Genomic DNA, 23,109 nt, shown 5'->3' on the forward strand with positions numbered 1-23,109 from the left:
AAAATGTCCAAGAAAAACTCACAACATCCACACTCCCTCGCCCGCCACTCTCACCTGTGAAACATCGAAAGCGACCTTTTGTGCATTCATAAAATGGTTGTTGACACGCAAGTAACAAAGAAAAAAACTTGTTCTATTATTATGGTATATTTCTTTTTAACACTTCGCAACATGTATCGATCGTCATTTCTTCTAAATTTCCTGCGAACAAGGGGAAAAAAGAATTGGAGGATATGGATATCTTAAGCTGTCTGGATTAAACTACGAAATAGTCTTGGATTTCATTTGATTTTAAGTTTAGCGTCCCTTTTAGCAGCAATGCTAAATGAGACTGGACCTACAACTTAACGTGGGATCCAAACCACATGAGCTTCCACTGGAAATCGAACCCGGGTTTCCTACGCCACAGGAGCGTACGCTAACCGCTTAGCACGAGGGAGTAAAATTATTTTAGAGTATGGAATATGAATGGCAAGCCTTGGAGTTGAACTACTCCATATGGGTCATGCTCCTGCTGTGCTACGATCGTGCCGTCGGCCTCATCATACTACATCAAACGGACATCTCTCTCTCTCTCTCTCTCTCTCTCTTTCTTTCTTTCTTTCTTACTTACTTTCTTACTTTCTTACTTTCTTTCTTACTTTCTTACTTACTTACTTACACACACACACACACGACCGCAACCAGCCACAGAGGTTTGGAGGGCCACGAATATGTTAGGGGGAGGGGCAAGTCATTAAAAATTCTCTTGCAAATAGCTAACTTCTGGTTTTTGATTAATAATAGCATTTTGTGTTAAGGTCTGGAGGGGCCACGAAAAATTTAGGGGGAGCCAGGCCCCCTAGCTTCCCTCTGGTTGCGGGCCTGCACACACACACACACACAGTAAAAAAATATCTAAACCCGGATTTAGCACAGGAAAGCAGAGGAAACTAGGCATTTTCCCGAATTTTCAATGCAAACTGGACTCTGATGAGAGGCAAGTACTTCAAGGCATGGTTTATGGAATGCTCTGCAAAACTATATCAATCGGCACTTGCCGATGAGGGAAGGTACACTACCAACACGTGGAGTATAGCATAGGAATTTTGCGATATCTGATTGATACATTTCTTCTACATTTATTAAGTTACAGCAACAGTTATTTTTGCGTTCTGTTAAAAATATTTTGAAATGGTAGTAGATCAGATTTCATAATGTTATCGTCATGATTTTTTTTTTTTTTAGTTATAACCAATTACAATTTTTTTTTTTACCCAGATAGATAGGAGTAATTGTCTTGGACGGCACGGCAGCTCCGGTAGAGCATAGCCTTTAACGGCACCAATCTATTGATTCACTCGCCGATAATAGCCTTAACAGCAATAAAGAATATCACTGCCCGTTGCAATTTTGGAAAAGTTAGTTTCGGTTGATTTCTTTCTCCAATTCTTCTCCCTTCGGTTTACTGACTTCCTGGAACACCAACAATAAAATACGTTCCGAAAAGTTATGTAGGTGTCCAACATACAGAAGTGAATCTAATATAGTGTTTATATAGTGCGTTTATAACACTTGATTCTATTATTCAACAATATTACATAAATTTGTCATTATTTATTTTTTTATTTTATTTTATTTTATTTTATTCTTTTTTTGACAACTGTATTCTCCATGCTCTCTAGAATGAGGTTCCAAAACATTCTAGATTCATCTGTAAATTTCCATGACTAAAGAGATTTCAAAATAAATAAATTACAAAATTTTCGAAAACAGTTGGAATATTTTCATGTGGTTGCACATATATTATTCGAAAACAAACAATATGATGTTGCTACTATTATTTGCTCATCAGCTGATTGACAGGTTTCCGGAGAGGAATTCGACAAGTCGTATCTGTTGCATTTTATAAGTCCGTAATGGTGGAGCTACTATCAACACAAGCTTTATATATTTAATACAGTCAAACAATCAAAACCATACGAATCATATCACTTGTGATATATCAATACCTTCACCTGTTTACGAGATACGTAGTCCTTTTTAGCTTCGCATATCCTTGTCTGAATCAGCTGTGCCACCTCTTAGCGATCACTGACATGAATCAGGGATTGTTATCAAATACTGCCAGCCATGTTAATGATCAGAATGCGCGGCGCACACAAAATTATACAGTTTTCATAGTCTTATTATTGAAAATGACTTTACCTTGTCTTCTCCTTTGGAAACCTACGTAACCAAAGAACCCTGCAGATTTTAATCAATGGTGACTTCTTAGATCGCTATTGTGTAGTTTTGTTCGTCTCTTTAGTTCCTTCTTGTTTGTATTAGAATAAGATAAACCGATACAGGATATTCTTTTTTAATTCTACGAGTCATTGCAAGAATCCCAACAGTGAATTTTGAAGAGATGCTGAGTTGTCTCCAGAACGAGTTAAGACAGCATTTTATTAAAGCCCAACGAAAGAGCTGCTGTCTTTTTTTTTTTTTTTTTTTTTTTTTTTTTTTTGACTGGCAGGAGAAATTGTACGATAGCTGAGGAAAGGGGGAGATGAAAGACATGTATACAATCATGGTAAGGGTCAGGTGATACAAGAAGCTATAATAATGAAATCGAAATGCCACAAAATATAAACATGCTTTTTAACATAACTTGATCAAATCAGTTCACGCGCAATGTTCTTAGTGGTCACTATGGGATGATTGGAGGGGGAAAAAATGGTCAAAGGTCGTTAAGTCTCCCATCGAGAAGATTAATGTTTTTTCGCAAAAACCTTCAAGGGGGTTGTCTGTTGACGTTAAACCTTGAGATGGAGAAAAATGGGGACAATGTGAAGTGGTGTGAGGAGAGACATCTGTGAAACACATGGATGATACTTTATATCTACAATCTACAGTATTTCGGGCCATGCGAAGATGAATAAAAACTGAATAACAGAGGGTAATAGTATAGACCAGTAACCGCATAGTAAACTTACTGTCTTCCTGTTTATTATGTAATACTTTTCATTGTCACTGAATATGTAACGCAACATCTTCAAATTGTTATACAAAACATTTTCTAATGTTGCAAACAATTCCATAACAACCATACAGTAGAGTCCCGATTATTCGAGCTAATGTGGACCGAATGCAACTCGGATAAGCAAAAACTCAATTAACACGGACGGATACATTGAAAATTTTATACAGCATTTATTATTATTATTTATTGATTATTACTGTTTATTAGATTGTTCATTATTATTGTATTTATTATTTTTATTGGACATACAGTGCAGTACATAAAGAACTAGCAATAATACAATAAACAAAATGCAAATTTAATATTGATACGTACAGAAGTAAACTACAATTACAAATAAAGTATTGTTTAGCATATACATTAAAAAAAGTATTTCATAGTCTTCTGCTTCATGAAGCCGTCTCGTTTTTGGGCGCTATATTATACAGACGTAGCAACATCATAATGTCAATTGGTGCTGTGTCGTCCTGCTGTTCATTGTAGAACACTGCCTTCTCAAAGCTCGAGACGTGCAATAATTAAAGCTCGCCAGCTTAATTGTGACAATGTCGGGCGCAGTCGTTATATTTACAACAGCTTTATGTTTGCTTAGTTGCTGAAACAAAAGCCTGTAAACTGCTTATCGTTATAACCAAATAAATTTTGTTTGTTTGGATTAAGCTCGGATAACACGGAACCTCGGTTAATCGAAACTCTGATAATCGAGACTCCAGTGTATTTCCACTTACCCTAATATACATTTATATTATCAATTTGAATTAGTACAGCTTCACACTGTTGAAGTATTTATTGGATATTTCCAGCTTACATCCACGTTATGCACTGAGCGCTAGATGATGATTTATGTAAGAGAATTTTTTTTTTTTGTAACATTCAGTGTAACTTCAAGTTTTTTTTACAAAAAAAAAAGAAAAAAAAGAAACGGATACACACAATCAAACCACGCCTACTGTTTAATATCCATTTATTTTATTTAACTAAAGAAGAGAAGAGCATATAATTAAATTTTCTTCCGAACAACATTTGTATACAACACTTTAAATTTGAGCTTACTATTGGTGCATGTTCACTGGTATTGTAAGTAATATTCTTACTGTCAACGTAATCTATTGTTTACTGCTTTACTATTGTCAACTAATGTTTCAAAGTGAAACCTGACAAAAACCCATGACATTTAAATTTAGTGGAAATTACCTTTCTAAGGTCACAATACAACATGATTGTATGGTTTTATTCCTATAGTGAACAACTGCTGCTAGTTGGTTGACCAAATGCATCATTAAATATCATTGTTATATGGTTGTAGAGATGCACGCGAGACGCGAGAAGTCTCGCGAGACTTTTCGCAGTCTCGCAACATTTATGAATTACTTTTAATTGTATATTTAGTGATTTTACGTTTATTGAGTTTTCTAAGTTGAGCGTTAATGCCTCCAGGAACAAAAAAGTGATTGGGGCAATAGACATGTTATGAGGTTTATTATTATGCAAGGTTGATTTTCAGAATTAAAGCCTTCTTTAACTTCCAAACATCATTAAAAAAGAAAAGCTTTGTAAATTGGAAATTTATTACAGCATCGATTTAGGACTTTATTTTGCGACACAAACACACACACGCGGGCGCGCACGAATACATGAACTTCTGTTTTTGGTCTGAAAATCGAACAAGACTCCCTATTGCTACGAAATGTGATATTTCTGTTGTTTCTGTCTTTTTCACATTACTACTAGCGATTAATGTTGGGGGATGGTGGGGAAATCCCTTCTCGTCAAAGTTTATCCCCGGCCCGGCTCGCAGAAATAACATGATATTTTTACTTAGATGCCTCCAGATAGAATGCCTCTCAGCAAGCGATAAAATGCGGTCTACAACTGAGGTGTTGAAGTAGGAAGTTAGACGAAACCGCGTTCTTGTAAGGTCAGCATTTTACTTAGCTCAAGATCAAAGGACATGTGGTCTGTGTCTGTGTGGCTTGACACCAGTGCTGTCGGGTTAATCAAAACTTTTCAGGTTTTGATATTCTGGCAACACTGCAGTTAGTTCAACTGTATGATCTGGAAATTGATCCAGAAAGCTTTTTTCGTATCAAGTATAGTTTGCTGGATATTTTGATTCTCGCAATTGTTAACATATTGCGTTATCCACAAGTCCGTTATTCCTTGGTGGTTGGTGTAAAGGGAGATAGGCGACAATAGATGGCAGCACTATTCTCCTCTGTGGCGTAGCCAAAATGTGAGTTTGAGGGGGGGGGGGCAAGTGCTGTCATAGGTACATATAGAGAAATTACAAACAAAAAATATATAAACATAAAAATATATTAAAAAATTACAAACATCAAAGTACCAAAGTACATTGTCGAACCTCTTTCGGGGGGGCGGCCTCTTCCCCCCTTCCCTACGCTACTGGACACAAGTAACGAATTTTTATATTTTCTCTGCTGCTTCCACAAATTTAATGCTAGAGAGTTTAAACTTTCAGAAAAGAAAGTTCAAACATTCTAAGGAAACAATCCGTGTCAATTTTGGATATTGTGACGTTAAAGCATTCCTCTGATTAGAAGCAGGCAAAGACAAGGTTGAAATCCGGTTAAATACAGACGAAGACATTTACACACACACACACATTATATATATATATATATATATATATATATATATATATATATATATATATATATATATATATATATATATATATATAGTAAAAGGATCCGGGTTTGGTTCAATGAGTTCAGAAAAACATACGGAAATGTTATATTCTTTCTATCCTAATTACATTGGCGACTTTTTTTTCGGGGCAAAAATGCGCCCGCATGGCATACTGGAAAATATTGCTGGAGACCTCTAAGCTGGAAAACAATGTTGGATCCAGCAACAATTTATACTGGTTTTGCTGTAAATTATGCTATTAATTTGACGAAAATTACTGGTCCAGCAATCAAATTTCAGCACAACTTTTCTTTTAATTTGGAGCGGAGGGGACACAAGTTCGGATACTATGTTGAACTCTAGGTTCCGTCTCCTTAGAATGTTATGAACATTCATCCCATGGAAGCAATGGCAAACCACCATGGACTCACCTTGCCAAGGGACGTTTAGGTCAAATACCTGCCTTCGGACAGAATATCACATCATCATTCATTAACAGCGATTAACACATTGCAAAATTTTGACCCAGAATATATGCGAGACTGCGAGACCATGCGAGAAAGTCTCGCGCGAGACGAGACACAAAATTTTATGCGAGACGAGACGAGACTTTTCCATTTCTCGTCTCATCTCGTCTCCCGTGCATCCCTATACGGTTGGTACGTATGGTTTGGCACAGGAGACCCAGTTTCCATCCTCAAAGGAAATATTGCTATTCAGAACCCACGTTAATCTATAGGTCCACGTCTCGTATATTCTCTGTGCTGAAAGGGAAACTCCATCCCAACCTCCCTAGCATCATGAAAGAAACAATAACTACTGATTCTGATGATGCGCCTACCATAGAAAATTTAATTATTTAAATTCATTAGGTTTACAAGAAGTCTTTAACTCCAATTTTGTTTTCATACTTATTTCTTGGTTATTCCTAATTTACCTGGGGCAATATTGATGAAAACTTAATTATCCAATGATATCGATTCCAGGATTGGAAAAGCATCTGTCCAGAGACAATCCATGATGACTATCGATTCAACCATCTCTCACTCTCGAGGGTGGTCTGATGAGTCGTGCAAGATGGAAAATTAGGGGAAGGGGGGTTGTTTGGATCACACCGGAAAAGGGGGCGTTCGAAGCAGAAGAGAAGAAGACCGATTGGGAGTATACTTTTCTTTTTCTTACTGTTTCCAGCTGCCATCAGGTCGTCTATCGGTCGCTATATCTGGCCTCTCAAGTCTTGCCCATTCTCCGTAACTTCTTCAGTAATAAATGAAAACTTCGGGGTTGCCAGCCAATAAATAACATTATATTGCTGTTATGGTTTCGGAGGCAGCTCCTAGAAAATCCTCCATAAAATTTGATTTTTCCTTCCTTATACGCATTTATTAGTTTCATTCTCCCATTCTGAAGAAATTGATGGTCTAAATTATTATTATTATTATTATTATTATTATTATTATTATTATTAAAGAAGAGGGATTTCTCTGGATCTCATTGCTAGTGCGCTGACTTTCCATGTACGACAATGCAAGTTCAAGTCTTACTGGAATATAGCTGCGGAGAAAATTGCGAGTAGTTGCTCGGAACCTTTGTAATGCTAGAGCTGTCGATTGCAATATTGTGTGTTATTTAAAAGCAGAATTTATTTATTTTGTCCTTATTCTTCTGCAGTTAATATAATTAGTAGAAATTCTGTCGAATCTTTAAAATAAGAATATTGAGTAACTTCTCTTGGGCTTGAACTAAAAATTGGGACGCAGGTCTCGATACAATCCTATTTATCTATAAAGTAAAACAGAACGCTTTCGAGCAAAAAGCTATTCACCGACGAATACAAATCAATCAACAAAGTATCTTATTCCAACTGGTTCAATTTCCATGTTAATAACTCGAAAGGAGAATGGCGAATATAAATTTACGTTTGGTGAAGTTCAACGTCTTATTTTATCACTAAGGCTATATATAGGGATGCGTATGAAACAAGATTTCACCAGAAACTCTCTTCGTAGAATTTGAGACGAGATGTCTCGTCTGGACAGTCTAAAAGAGTTTATAAAATCTATAACTTTTAAAATTATTTCGAAAGATGTATTCCCTCAGAAACAGGTATCTGTCTTGGAACCAAGCATTTATTACTTTAAAGCAGCCATGTGCAACAGCGGGCCCCGGCCCACTCGATCCTTTCATCCGGAACGTCTTGTCCTGTTATTGAATCTTTAAGTAATCTCTTAGAATAAACTGATTTTCTTTCTAGATAACTGATGCACATCTTGATAATATTCTGCGCGTTAGAACATTCAGTGTACCACCCGACGAGTTTCTCCATTGAATATGGTTATTGAATTCTTGTGAATATGTTATACATTGTGTCGTACTGCCCTCGAAACCAGAAAGTTCTCTGTGATTGGCCCACTTCCTGTTTCAACTTGCATATGCCTGCTTCAAAGGGTAGAGTTAACCGAAACTTAACTTTTCAAAGCAAATTTTATCAGTTATGTAACGATAATGATGTGCAGATACGTTATATAAAGTATACGCATACTATTACATGTTTAAAAGCCATTAAGATTTGAAATATTATCGATATGAACTTGAGTGTTTGAACATATCCCTGTTGAATTTCTGTGAACACCGCTGATATACAGTATAGTATATGTAAACTTGAAGTTTCGTTTACATAGGATATTTAAGTGTCGAGATCAATTAGTTGGTTGGTTTGGACTTCCGAGTCTCTCTCAGCATCAACGCTACAAGAGACATGGGCCTCCAACTTAACATTGAATTCGAAACACGTGAACTGACACCGGGAATCGAACCCAGGTAGTATGTTACCATATAGACATGAGGTACTCCTATGTTGATATTGAGTATATATATGCCAATACACCAAATGTGTTGATTGTATATGGCACTACAAAGGCTGGTAGTACTACGGTAATTACTTGCGACTTTATAGTAAATGTAGTCGCATCGAACTGTATAAAAGAAACATTAACGTCTTCGTAGCAACTTAAGCCTTATATATTCGAGTTTTATGTAAGGTAGGTGTGCGCAATTTCGCCACGTTAAGCTTTAAACGACTGTTACAAATTCCTGATAAGTATGACGAGTACGTCCGTACTGGAAATGGATAGTATACGGTTTAAGTTATCTGTGGGACAAAAATACCATCTGTACGCTAATTATATGGTACTTCCATATACCAAAGAAAAAAAGTGCAACTGGCGAAAGTGCATACACCCTGTCCACAATTTTGTCACCTTTATCTACAATAGGGGTGGCAAGTCAAACCGCTCGACAAAACAAATACTGGAGTATTTATTTTTACCCCATAAATATCATTATAAATTAAATACATAATCATTACTAAATATTTATTATTAGTATTGTGGCAGTAAAGTAAGTAACACATGTTACACAAGAGTGAACTTTTGTTAATGTTACAGAGAGCATTCAAGACAGAAAAAGAAATCCTTATCTGCTTTCGTCAAACCAAGACACTCTTCATGAACATAATGTGCAAAATTTTCACAAAGTCTCATGTCTTTTACAAAATAATTCACAAAAAATCAAAACCAACCTGTACATCTATTAGAATGTTTGCTTGTAATCCAAATCCCACGCTGTGTTGACCTTGTTCTTCTGGATATTCCCGTTGATGTTTTTGACCTGGAATCTGTTTCTGGAAATAATGGTCTGTTAATAACGGTAGCCCTGCTGTTGATGGCTTTGTGCGTGTTCTTTGCAGGGGCTTTTCTCCTTGGGGTAGACATAATGTTGGCAAACGCGTCTGTCCTCTAGTTGCGATTGCTGTGTGTAGTTGAATCGCTATCAGAATCGGACGTCTCATTGCTAACTAACAACATATATTTGTATATTGCTTGGCCCAGGTTCCAATTCCGCCACCCTTTGTTTTGCATGGCGAAATTGCAAACACTTCCAAAGACTACACAAATGGGGTGACAATATGACTCCCAATGTACAATACACAACGTTACCCTTATCATTGTAGACATAAAGTATTCGTCTTCACAATGCAATACTTACAACACAGCTTCAAACCTTCCTTCTGGAACACTGAACCCCCTCCCACACACACACACTTTGTTGTTCTCGATCTTATAACAGCACTACGTCTAACACATTCTCTGACTGCCTGTCTTTCGCGCCTAGCTCCTACCCATTGAAATGGGACAAAACATGTTCATCGTGCGCTATCTATACACTTTCCCCATCTACCGACTTATGCCAACGTGTTCGGAAATACAGGCACTTTGCAGAATTGCAAACATGGCGAAATTGCGCACACCTACCTTACTTACCAGTCCCATCCCCAATTTTTGTTCTAAAATACTTCAGAAATAGAATAATAATATTAAAATTTGTATAATTTTCTAGAGAACACAAAATACTACTTAGTAAGCATTTTTTTAAATGGTCTTCGCCCTTGCTTACTTCGTCCTCTAACCCAATGAAATCATAATTGAATCTAAGACTTATTCTTTCAGAATGAAGAAAATACAACAACACACTATTCCACTAAGAGTTATTTTTTAACTACTAAATAATTAATACAGGATTTTTAGAATTAGCTTTTACTTGTGCAATATTTTGGGAAAATGTAGAAAAATGGGGGATGTGACCTCAAGCCATGAAAAGAAAAAGTTAACCTCAAATTTATAGAGCCCAAAAAGGTAAGCTGTTTTATCAATTGCTCACTGTCTTGTCGCTGAGTTGAGCTGGGATTTAGCGTCTCGTTAAGCAGCAAGGCTATATAAGATGTGGATCTACAGCTTAACATAGGATGCGAGCTACACGAGCTCCTGGGAACCGAACCCAAGTCTCCCGCGTTGAAGATGCATAAGATAACCACAAGGGAGCTCCGATGTCTTGTCAGAGAATCAGTTGCTTCCGTCATATTACATATAAAGTAAAAAAATAAACTGTAGAAAAGTACATATAACCTTATATTATTTTAAGTCTCGTTTGACGTGCAAACCTAGCTATAGCCATATGAGACGTTGACCTACGCTTTAATGGGGAATCCAAACGATCATAAAGCGTCCGAATAATATTCGATCTGTAGAGTGGCAAATATGAGTATCCTCCAACAGAAAATGTGGCTATCCTATATTAGGATATGTTTAGCAATGGAAGAGGATGGCACTCCGATCGATCATTTACTAGCAAATTTGCTGATGATAATATGGAAAATATCCTACGATAAACTAACAAACTATTTCGAATTACTGGTCTACCCATGCAAATAGCGTTGATCCTAAAAACTGGAAAATACAGTTTTCCTATATTTTCATCTTTTATTGCAGAATATTCTCGTCAATCTCAATCTCTATTTTTCTACATTTTCTGCACAAGTAAAAAAAAAAAAAAAAAAAATCACTGTGTAATTATTTAGTAGTTAGAAAACACTAGTTAGTTGAGTGGTTTTTATTGTTGATACTAGTTTTCAAAGAATAGGTGTTCAAATGAATTATGGCATCACAGCTTTAAACTATGTACTGTGCTAAATGAGTATAACTTTGGTTAAATTCTAAAATGATATTTCATACTTTCTAGAAAATTTTGCAGAGATATTCCTTTATTTCTGCTATAGTTTGAGAAAGTTGGAATACGATTGATTAACATATTTAAGTTGCAAGTTTTCCAGATTAACTTCTGACTTTTCGACGCAACAATTAGCTAATCGTCCGATGATAACATTACATTGACCCAACATTACTTGTTAGTAGGTACTACGCAAATATTCGAAATCATATTTTTTAAAAAATACACAATTGATCAATTCATTCGGAAGGTGTTAACAAATTGATATTTTTCACATTACTTATTAGCGCAGGCACGTATATGAAGTAAAATCAAATTTAGATTTCTATGGGAAAACTGTTTTTATTGGCAATTGATTTAGCAGTGGGGTTTTATTTAGCAATTGTGTCTTCTGAAATAGACATTTACTTTGTCCATTACCAATAATTATTCTATATCTACATTAAATGTGGTATATACGCATGGGTAGACCAAGAATTAAAAATCCTTTCTGAACCTGAAATCTGAAAGCAAAAGCTCCTTTCTCCTCGTTAAACAATCAATGACTCCAGTATTCAATCATAGACTGAAACAAGCAGGAAAAAGATTCAGTTGAAGTGGACAGTGACAGGTAACCCCAAATTAGGTACTGCTGATTAAGCACACATGATAATCAAATATTGAAGTACGTAACAACAAGTGTTAAAGTAATAAAGCAGAAGAGCTAACTGCTAGATTAAATAAAACTTTTCAATTATATCGAACAGCATCGAAAAATGCATGTATCCTGGCAACAATGTAAAAGAAGAAGCAGGAGGAACACACAGCTGGACGCCGTCCTACGTGTATTTGGAGATCACATTCTGTCGTACCACTAGGAAAGACATTAGAAGTCGCAGGTTCGGCTACAGCTGACAGAAATAAAGAGAAAAACTGCCGATCATTCGCATTTCTGGTTTCTGCTTTGTACAGTATCATGAGTTTCACAGTGAAACGTAAAAACAGACACACAAAGCCAATCAGTCACTGAGGTTTGTCAATAAACGTTTTATTATAGTCTACATAAAAATTAGAACGAAACCATTCAGAAAGATGGAAAAACGAATAGGTTCCCTACACTTCAAGTAACAAAGTAGGCTCATAAAAAGGTGTATTTCTGTTTTAAAAAGTCCTGTTGACTGAAAGATGTGAAAGATGGCTTAATACAAACTGCTTAGATCTAACATGACAAATCAATGATTCAATATTGTGAGTTTCTATAAACAACATTCTATCTCCTATGGATTTTCTGGAAGTTCATCCATCTCCTCTTACCGTTTTGATCCACTAATTCTTCCAGTCATTTACGTACATCCGTGTCCCTTAGCCTACACGGCATAATAATTGGGCGTGAATTAAATTTCTCAAATTATTTTCTCTTTTTCTTTCTTCCTTCTTTTTTTCTCCCATTGATGAAAAAGATCAAGCGATGTAATGGGATAATGTACCAAATTCCATAACAGATAGTGCTGGAATTGTAGATTGTAATGCGATAAACAATACATCAAGTAAATTTAACATTCGTGAAGATATTCACTACCCGAGATATTTGGACGAATATTTAACTACTCCAGGTTCCCCAAGTTTCGAATATGCTCATAAGATTTCTCTTTGCCTGTATGTCGAAGATGTCTCTTGTCTATACAGTTATTTATGCCTGATCGCACTTTAATTTGTTAATGCCTTGAGAAGTGTACAGAGAAAATGATACAATTTTCACTGCCTAAAACTTTCGAAGAAAATCCAATAGGTACTGATCTATTTTAATATTAGGCAAAACGTATTTGAATTATTATTTTTTCAAACTTTTAAATATTTCCTGTCTCTAGACGAACGCGTGGCAGCAACATGTTCTAACTTGAGCGTGGCACAAAAGAATAGAAAGAAAGGATACTTCTTTACTTAAATCTGCATAAAAAATAAAACACGGAATTTTTATTCGATAGTTCTAAGAAGATGTCACAATACAGACAAACCTGAAAATATCCTTTCTAATATAATAATAACAACCGGGAAAGACATCCGATACATGAGAAAACATAAAGAGCTCTTTGAAATTGCTCTGTTGTACAAATTCAAAAATGTGCGTTCTTCCCTTGGATCCAATTTCTCGTTGATTATCTTAACAGGAATTTAAGCCATAGATGGTAGGTATTCAATAGTGAGGAACATCACAAAAACAATCCTACTAAATAGTTTTGAAAAAATATTAGAAAATAATGCTGAAAAACCATAGGTATATATACTAACATACGAAATATCTCTAAAAGATTTTAAAATGTTCTATTGTTATTAAAATAAGTGGAAATATACTGTATATAAATAATACCAGATTTGATAAACAACAAACACTGACGGACTTGGTATTCTAAACATACATATGTATATCATATACCTTCCGTTAGATTTCAAGTACAGTATTAAAATTTGTTTTTATAATTAGGCTTAAGCTAAAACCACGCACAAAATTATTGTGTTACATTCAGTGCATCGGTTGTTCCAAATATAGGAAAGAATTAAATTTCTAAATGGAGTAACACGTCATGATATAGCATACGGATTTCAAACGGGAAGAGGAACCTTCTTGTAATTACTTTGGCACGACTCGGACAGTTCTGCTAAATGGCCACGCTCCTATTCGATCGCTTCAAGAGCTATAAAAACGTGACGATCCCACCCGGTACGAGAAACTGGGCGATGCCATCCACCTTCAGTAATAAGCATAAGAAAAAGAACAATAAATGAACTTGGAAAAAACTCTTATGAATAACGGATATTTAAAGACATGAGCCAAATCAAGCTGAAGTCTCATTATCGGAAACAAGTCATTGAACCTAATATTATTTTGTTACCGTATGTTTTCGAATGTTAGTTGTGTACATCCCCATATTATATTTTATACACTTAATAGAAACTGTCCCTAAGTGATATTTTTGACAATATTTTGCATTCTCCCTTTTGTATCTTTTGTATAGAATTTGTCTGAACTCGTAGTCTCGCACAAAATTCAAACATCTCGAGGGGCATCTTAAGGAAACATCATCACATAGTTTTCTTGCATTTTAAGTCAAACATGTACAAACGCTGAAAAAAGTGTTTAATAATTGTAGTTAAAAATCCAAAACCCAAATTTCAATTCTCTAAACTTAAGAGATTCCAAGATAGGGATATCTTATAATAATAATAATAATAATAATAATAATAATAATAATAATAATAATAATAATAATAATAATAATAATAATAATAATAATAATAATAATAATAATTATTATTATTATTATTATTATTATTATTATTATTATTATTATTATTATTATTATCATCATCATTTCAGTCCAACCTTTCTCCCCACATTTGTACTCCCTTCCTAGGACAAATAAAAAAAAAAACTGTTAAATACAAACTTTAAATATCAAATTTCATATTTCTAACGTTAAGGAATTCATATATACACCCATTTTATTACGTATAATAATTGTAATCTCACCTATTTTCCCTCCCCACTCTATTTTCTTCTCCTGTAGGTCAAATGTTAAAAACAGTGTCATTATTTTAAATGAGAAGTCGAAATAACCGTTAAGAGATTCTGAGTTATGGACTCTTATTATAATTATTACAATCCCTGCCCCTTTTACTTCCCGCCCAGTTCTATTCTTTTCTAGGTCAAATATGAACAAACAAACAAACAAAAAAAAAAAAAAGAGCTGAAACATCTGTCTATTTTCAATGTGAAGTCAAAATACTGAACTTGAAGGGGATTAAACGTATATAGAAAGAGGATAAAGGTTTTTACATTCAATAGTAGTCGCTTGTCTAAGTATATCAGTTTATTAAGTAATACTTGGCAGTTAAAGAATTACAACCCAACAGAATGGCACAGTCTCTCGGAATGAATTCTACGCAGATAAATATATTGGAAGATATGAAAGACCTAAGTGGAAAAAAACTTCAACTTTGGATTTTGAAAGAATTATGGAAACGTGACATCGTGATTAGTCAGTTACAAGAGGAAATTAAACAGCTGAAAACAGGGCAGAATCATACTGGTTATATCTCCAGTAGTCTAAATACACCAGAAGGAATTAGTCAACGATTTCGGTATTCGTAGTCTTCTGATTCTTCAGATACAAGAGCAATATATTAGATGTATTAAGTGTCAAAAATCACATATAAAGTCAAAATGTCCAGCTTATGGCAAACGATGTTTCCGATGCACTGGATTACGTCATTTTGCACCAGCGTGTTACAATCAACAAAGTCAAAAGTAAAGCGATTAAAAAGGGAGGACCTTCAAGAAAGTGGAAACAGCGCCAGAAAAGGTTGTATCGAGAGCTCCAATGCAAGTTCAGCCATCTTAGAGGTCAAAACAGTGGCGGAGCGTATCCATACCATGGAACATTAAATTATCAATCTGAAGAAGACGTCCAAAACAGCAATCAGTCAAACGCGGTTTAACAAATGACAGAACGGTTGGTGAAAATCAAGGTATAGTAATCAGTCACAGGAAATCCAACAAGGAAACCAGTTCTGAAGTACAGTCATTATGGCCACATAGTGAACGTAAGAAAATGAAGTCTGGAGACAGCAGTAGACGGTTACCAGGTAAAGAAAACGAAGTTCTTAATGATCACAGGCAGAGCACGAAGGAAGGATCTAGAAGGATTAGATCAAGTGAAGAGAAAGAAAAGGAGCCGATATTCAACCAAAAGCAGGGGCTATTACAGTGTACGTTTCTAGAGTTCGTGACTAGGGATAAAGAGATCCAAGAAATGAGTGACAAAATTATGAAGATGGAACATCGATTAAGAAGCTTAGAAGAGAAAAGAAGCCTGGAGAGGAAAAGAAAGAAATCTAGATAGAGGCAGTAAAACTGTTGAAGTATGACTTTATTTTCTTTCCTTTTTTCGGTAATGCCCGGGAGGATGTTAGGGTTTGTAAAAGTTCGGACAAAGTGTTAATTAAGAATAATCGGACAAAGTGTTGAGAGATTGAGTGATAAGTAAATAGCGTTGCTCGTTATGTTTATTGTAATGTATGAAGTTGAAGATTGTAAAACGTGAGTGAATGTCATGATTTGAGCCATTAGTAGCTAATGTGATTTAAAGAGAATAAGAGCCAAAAGTGGCTAAAGTTAAAGTAATAATTACGGTGTTAAATATAGTTGATATTGGAGATGGTAGATTTATATGATACAAGAAATGAGCTTGTAGAAGAATATATGTTACAGAACCTTTGTGTTGATTGAGATGGGGTACAGGTAGATATCTGAAGTATTGAGTATTAAATGTATATAGAAAGAGGATAAAGGTTTTTACATTCAATAGTACTCGCTTGTCTATCAGTTTATTAAGTAATATTCGGCAGTTGAAGAATTACAACCCAACACTTCAGAAGTTTCAAGATAACGACATTTTAATATATCATCCTATTTCCTCCCTTTCCTTGCTCGTCGAATTCCTAAAACTCCTTCCTTAGTGTTATCTTACGTCACAAATCCTATGCAAATTTCAAGTTTCTAGCTTAAGCGACTGGGCCTGGGCGTTGATCAGTCAGCCACTCACTCACTCACTTAGAACTTCTTTTATATAAATTGGAATAATTTGTCATATATCGCTACAGTTTCTCATTTCCTGTCTCCAAAGAATTCGGAATTTTTGACTGTCAGTAAGAAAGGAAGTTGAAAAATATTCATGTGTGTGTGTGTGTCAGAAGTCCCCTACATAGGGTAACTCTGTTATTATCAGAGTTACTAAAAAGTGTAACACGGGGAAACCGTCTCTGAATATGATGTTATCAATCCAAAGTGAAGGAATTTTTTAAATCGGACGAGCCGTTTGAGCTGTACACTTTTTATGCGACCAATGTTAAAAATGCAACTTTGCCATTTACATGGACCCATTCACCATACTCTTACAAAATTTATTAACATTAACAATGAGGTGCTGCAATGAACGAATTATGTAGTTACTCGTGCCTCCGTTGTCTTTCACAGGTCGCGGTGGTTCAAGAAAGCATATAGCTATTCTTTGTTTGATGCCAGGTCGCGCCATTTTTTATGTATTTATTTTTTCGTGTGTAATTATATTTCATAAACGTATTTTTTTACAGGACTGCGTATCTCTGGCTAGGTGTCCAAAAAAAGGTAAATAAGTGCCACCCGGGGACGGGGTTATTCTAATAGTGTTAGTAATGAGTAAAAATGTCCAACAATAATTTCTGAACGTATACTCATCGGACACAACAGAAGTTTAGGTACATTTTGAACACTCTTAGAGCATTTTAGACACTTTTTTTTTTTTTTTTTTTTTTTTTTGTTCAATAATCTAACACGTCAGACACTTTTCACATTCTGAAACACTGTGCAAAAGTAGTTCGTAAAGAGTGCCAAAACATAGTGATTTATTGTTTGCAAAGTGCTTTACGGCTTGCTCCTCGTTCGGCGAAATAATGTATCGTATTATCGTACATTTCTTAATATCAGTTTTTATTTGTAAAATTGTCAAGATGATACGATTTATATGATAATATGCTTATAGTTCAAACTTACAATGACGAAAGACATTTATACTTCTATAAGAGTATTAAGGGCATGTTATAAAATTGTACCAGTCGTGAGTCGTGATTTGACCCCAAAAATTTATCACTCTAGGGCCAGAACTCTGACTATACGCCACTGATTATAATGTAAAAATTATATTTAAAATTAAGGTTATTAGATATTTTTTCCCACAGTATGATATGAAGTATTAACACTATAGAACATCTGATTTTCCTAGAAATTTTGATTAACGTCAATTATTAAAAGAATCTGTTACAATATGAATGGATGTAAACATAAAATTACTTTCCCACCATTGTAATATAAGAAGTAGAATGCTCGTGGATTTTCAGTTCTCTAATTCGTTTACTTCAAATCTACGTTAATTCATGTTTGAGTCGAAGTAGTATTTTTTCTTGAGTAATAATAATATTAATACTATTTTACTACGTGCTGTGGCGTTGTGTTATGGAATATATAAGGACATATTCAATCAAATCTATGTAAATGATATGATGAAGACTTTCATTGAAAGTTCGAACAGAAGGAGATCGACGCCTGAAAAGCTGAATAACGGGCTCACGCATTCAGTAGTATTATATATCTTATCTTTTATGATTTTGCAACTGTCGGATACTTGTTTTTATTAGAACTTAACAAGATTTAGTAGTAAACTTATTTTATATTACACAATTTTTTTAAATTTCGTAACACCTGTAGAAACCTTCTTGACGACTATGTATATACACTCTTAACTACCATATTATATTTTGGAAACAGAAAGAAGAAAAAAGAAAGAACGAAACACATCTAGACATTTCCTACTTCCTTAAAGTTATACAGAAATCAGCGCCAGTGTACACTACTTATAAATAAATATCCGAGCGTTTGGGCTCGGAAGTGGAATAGCATATATTCAGCATGGTGATCCGTGATCAATTCATAAGTTTCCAATGCCATTTCTGTACTTAAATATACTCCGTTCACTATGAAAGGAGTTCCCCAATTGTATCACTCTGCCATCACCTGGAAAAGAACTGCATTATACTGTAAGCCGTATGCAAGCACTTGCATCTTCGAGAAGGAGAGAGAGCTCTAAACAGCAAATTCTAAAATATGCTTTAAGAATCACAATTTTATTCGGTGTGTTTACCTGCGCTTAAGTTGAATATCTTTAAACACTATATATATTAAGAAATGAGCAAATGTTCAAGTCCGCTAATAATATTTATACTTATCTGAAAAGTTCTCTAAACAGGAACTAATTAACAGATATTAGTCAAATTATAAAGTACTGAAAATTACATTTCCGAAAAGAAAAGGAATAAGCATATTTCACAAGAGAACTAAATTTCCAAGAAATCTATTACAATCAGGTCACTGGTACAGCACAAGCAATGGCTCTATAGATATCATGTAGGTCAACATTTCACTCAATATGCTTTGTTCTTTCTTCTTGTTTCGTTAAATAAATATCCTGTGGGTATTTTTCGCCTAATCTTTCAATATTGCGTCAGAATTTAATATCAAATTCCTTTCTCCTTCATGGTAAATAAGAAGCAATTATGCGTATGCATACAAACTGAAGTCTACATGTTTAATAACTTTAATAGCTTCTCTTTTAGTTAATACTGTATATCACACTGAAACTACTGGTACTGATCTAAACGACGAGGTCGCTCGCTACCTTTGATAGAAGTTCTTGTGCGGCTCTCAATTAAGGCTAATTCTTTTCCGTGACTGACAACTGGTAAGTCTTTTTTCCGCTCAGCTGGGTTAATTATTGAGTGGTCTTAACAGAAACACGCAATTCCTTGCCTCAAACCATATATCTTGAGATTGGAGGAATAAACTTTTTTTTTTTTTTTTTATCTGCAGGGGAATTATAAAATAAAAAAGAATCAACCTTTTGCTTCGAGTTTATACAATATATTCTCTTTTCAAGATACAATCATTCGTGGTTGATTTTAATCAGCTTAATGATAAAACGAAGGTTTTTCAATCTTGTTTCCTAAATTCTGCAGGAGTGTTAAGTTTGTTGTAATAACAGGAAGATATACACGTACGCTATAACCATAATGATGATAATGATAAATAAAATAAAACTTCAGTTATATGCATTACTCACTACTCATAGTTTTCAATGCTAACGCAATGAAGCTTGAGTAGATTTGATTTTAGAGTTGTATATAAACTTAATGGTACAAGATTGATGGGCAAATGTTTTGGGGACTCCCCGATTTATTTATTTCGTTGAGACCATCAGAAATCGATCATATCCTTACTTCAATTATATGCATCGAGTGAATGACTTACAGATATCTTTGCGACAATGGAATATTCTAAAAACGTTAAAGAAACTGCTTTTATTTTCCTATTTTGCTTCTATTTACTCCTATCTACTTCTAATGAGATATCTGGAAAGCATCGAATATAGCAACTTACATGAGTAGAGGCAGGGCCAGATTTAGGGAGTGCACCACTGTACGTGCACCCTCCCCCCTTCGTTGTAAATGCACATGCACACTATCTAAAATGAGAAGCTAGCAATGAAAATGGCAATACTGTCATAAGGATTGTGTACGATATAGGTATCCATCATATTCCAAGTGTCCATGATTAAAGAAAAAAATTATTGATCAAAAGCAGCAAGCTAATTATACACTGAAAATTATACCGAAAAAAAGATGACGTGACTCAATTGGTAAAGCGTTGTCTTTCCATTTGGAGTCATGGGTTCGATTCCCGAGACCACAAACAGCATTTCCAGGGCAATTCCTCATTCACACCACAGATGCCTGTGCCTAAAGGTATTAAAAAAAAAAAAAACTCAAATTTAATTCAAGTGTACTGGTCACCCCCGTCAGACAACTCTGGATCCAACCCTGAGTAGACGAGAGTAGGAAAAGAAATATAATTTCGAACTTTTTGAACCTCCCTGTGGACTAAGAAAACAGATCGACCGGTTAATCGTATTTGGCTGGCCATGATGTAAAGCAATAAAATGAAATCAAAGTAGCGAGGTTATGCTGCATAAATGATGAGCTTGTTTCCAAACATCACTTACGTCATTTTTTAAAAATAAAATTTATTTAGAAATGAAAACTGTTATTGCTATAGTTACTCCGTCAATGGAACACGTTTCAATGGTAAACGTTATGTATGGCTATACACAAAAACATGGCAAAGTGTAAAATAGATTTATGTCAATAAAATATAAATTGTTGCTATTAATGAATCGTATGAAGAGTAATGGAACACACTTCTTTATCAGAACTACACACACTGATCTCTTTTTGCCAGTGAAGCAAACATACACACGTATTCCTAGTATCTTTGAAACTATTCTCACCAATCTATGTATCGAAAGATGCTACTTAAGGAGCACAGGCAATACAGAGCTTTTAAAAAGAAGGTAAAGTAGACTTACTTTTTTTTATGTATAACCAAGTAGAACTTGTTAAAAGAACATTCTAGATACAAGAAAAAAAAGACTAAAAAACACCTGATGAAAGGAAACAAACATGTTTAAGAGACCAATTTAAAACACTATGAATTGATCAGAACAACGAACACTACTAGCTCCAGAACTAATATCATCTAATATTTACTATTCATGTACTTACCACTCATCTTATTTTTCTTGTATAAGCACAGCTCAACAACTTACCTGTAATATAAATATAAAATCAATTATAAAATGCAAAATTACCCTTATAGTGAAAACGAATTTTGAATCTCAATACAAAGGTTTTTTTTTTTAAAGTGTGTGTGTTTAATTACAAAGGAGTTTTTTTTTTTTTTTTTTTTTAAGTTTGTGTGTGTTTAAAATCTTATTAGCACTTAAGTAATTGTAAAATTACTTTTAACACTCTACTTTCTATCAATGATCAAAGGTAAAACAAGAGGGCGGCGGTAATTTTGTCACCGGTAAATTCGTCACGGTAATTTCGTCACCGAAAATTTTGTCACGATAATTTCATCACCAGTGTCTTTTAGAACATAATACAAGTACAATAAATGAACTAGATTTTTTTAAAAATTGCTTTCTTTAATCTTCAATTGAAGCAAAACTATGCAGCATAATCGAAATATTATTATTATTATTATTATTATTATTATTATTATTATTATTATTATTATTAAATAGAGTTACATATTTTAGATATCGTATTTGAGATAAAAGTTTTCTGTAATTCTATCACAGAAATATTACCATATAGGAAATTTTGTCACGGTTATTTTTTCACCTTTCTTGAACTAAATAGAGGCAAAGCAAATGACCAAAACAGCTTACGTATTTTAATCAAACTTGGAAAACAATTCGGTTGGTGTTGAACTCTGCAAAATTGAAGTTTCGGGTACTCGATGCAGGAGCAAGCACCAGTAGAAGAAAAAGAAAATAGCGGTGGTGCAGCAGTGCAGTAAATTTAGTGAATATTCGGACCTTGTAACTGTGGTATGAATTTCGAGATAGCGGAAATGCAGGCTGTGAAAGCAACTTTTGGAAACAACTAGTGTACAGCGGTTTAACCTGACAGTTAACGTGGAGGAAGGTCCTGGAGCTTAGATTCACAGAACGGTACAAGAGCAATGAAAATTTTCGTCTATTTTGCGAGAAAATGAACGGATTGGCATTTCTTCCCATAGCAGATGTGCATCAGGAATACAAGAGGCTTCGGAGAAAGAGCTGGAACTTCTGAACTATTTGGATAGTACGTAAGTCAACAAGTTGAAGCAAAGGTTTCAACTGTGCTTCATCAAGATGCTGTGGGTCAACCACCAAAGAAGAAAACTAGAAGAGTGTTTCAGATTTTGCAGAAACGGTTCCAGTCTTTGTGCATAACGTATAACGCTGGATCTAAATGTTTGAATAAATGTTTGCTTGTTGTTTCCTATAACGTTATGAATAGTAATATATGAACATGTGAAACGCTTATTGTATTATAACTATATATATATATATATATATATATATATATATATATATATATATATATATATATATATATATATATATATATATATATGTTTATTATTTTCTATTCTGAAATTTTGATATTGGCAAAACTTAATATTTGCAAATAGTGTTATGTAATTCCATTAGCGCCCTATTTTCCTTTTTTTTTTTTTTTAAACCATTTGCTGAAACTGGCATTATGTTCTTTTACTGCTGTTTGTTTTTGCGTCGAGTATCCGAAACTTCGATTTTCCAGAGTCGAACACCAACTGGATTGTTTTCGAAGCTTGATTAAGATAAGGTTAACTGTTTTGGTCGTTTACTTTGTCTCTACTTAGTTCAACAAAGGTGAAAAAAATGATCATGACAAAA

General features: G+C 34.5%; 1 protein-coding gene across 6 annotated transcripts in view; it reads right to left on the reverse strand.

Moving 5' to 3' along the window:
- The window catches only part of LOC145678384 (AT-rich interactive domain-containing protein 3C-like), a 788,039-nt gene that overhangs the window by 219,340 nt on the left and 545,590 nt on the right, over positions 1–23,109 (reverse strand). The window lies entirely within an intron of this gene.

This window comes from Thermobia domestica, chromosome 2 (assembly GCF_964235325.1).
Source record: "Thermobia domestica chromosome 2, izTheDome1.hap1.1, whole genome shotgun sequence".
Lineage (NCBI taxonomy): Eukaryota > Metazoa > Arthropoda > Insecta > Zygentoma > Lepismatidae > Thermobia > Thermobia domestica.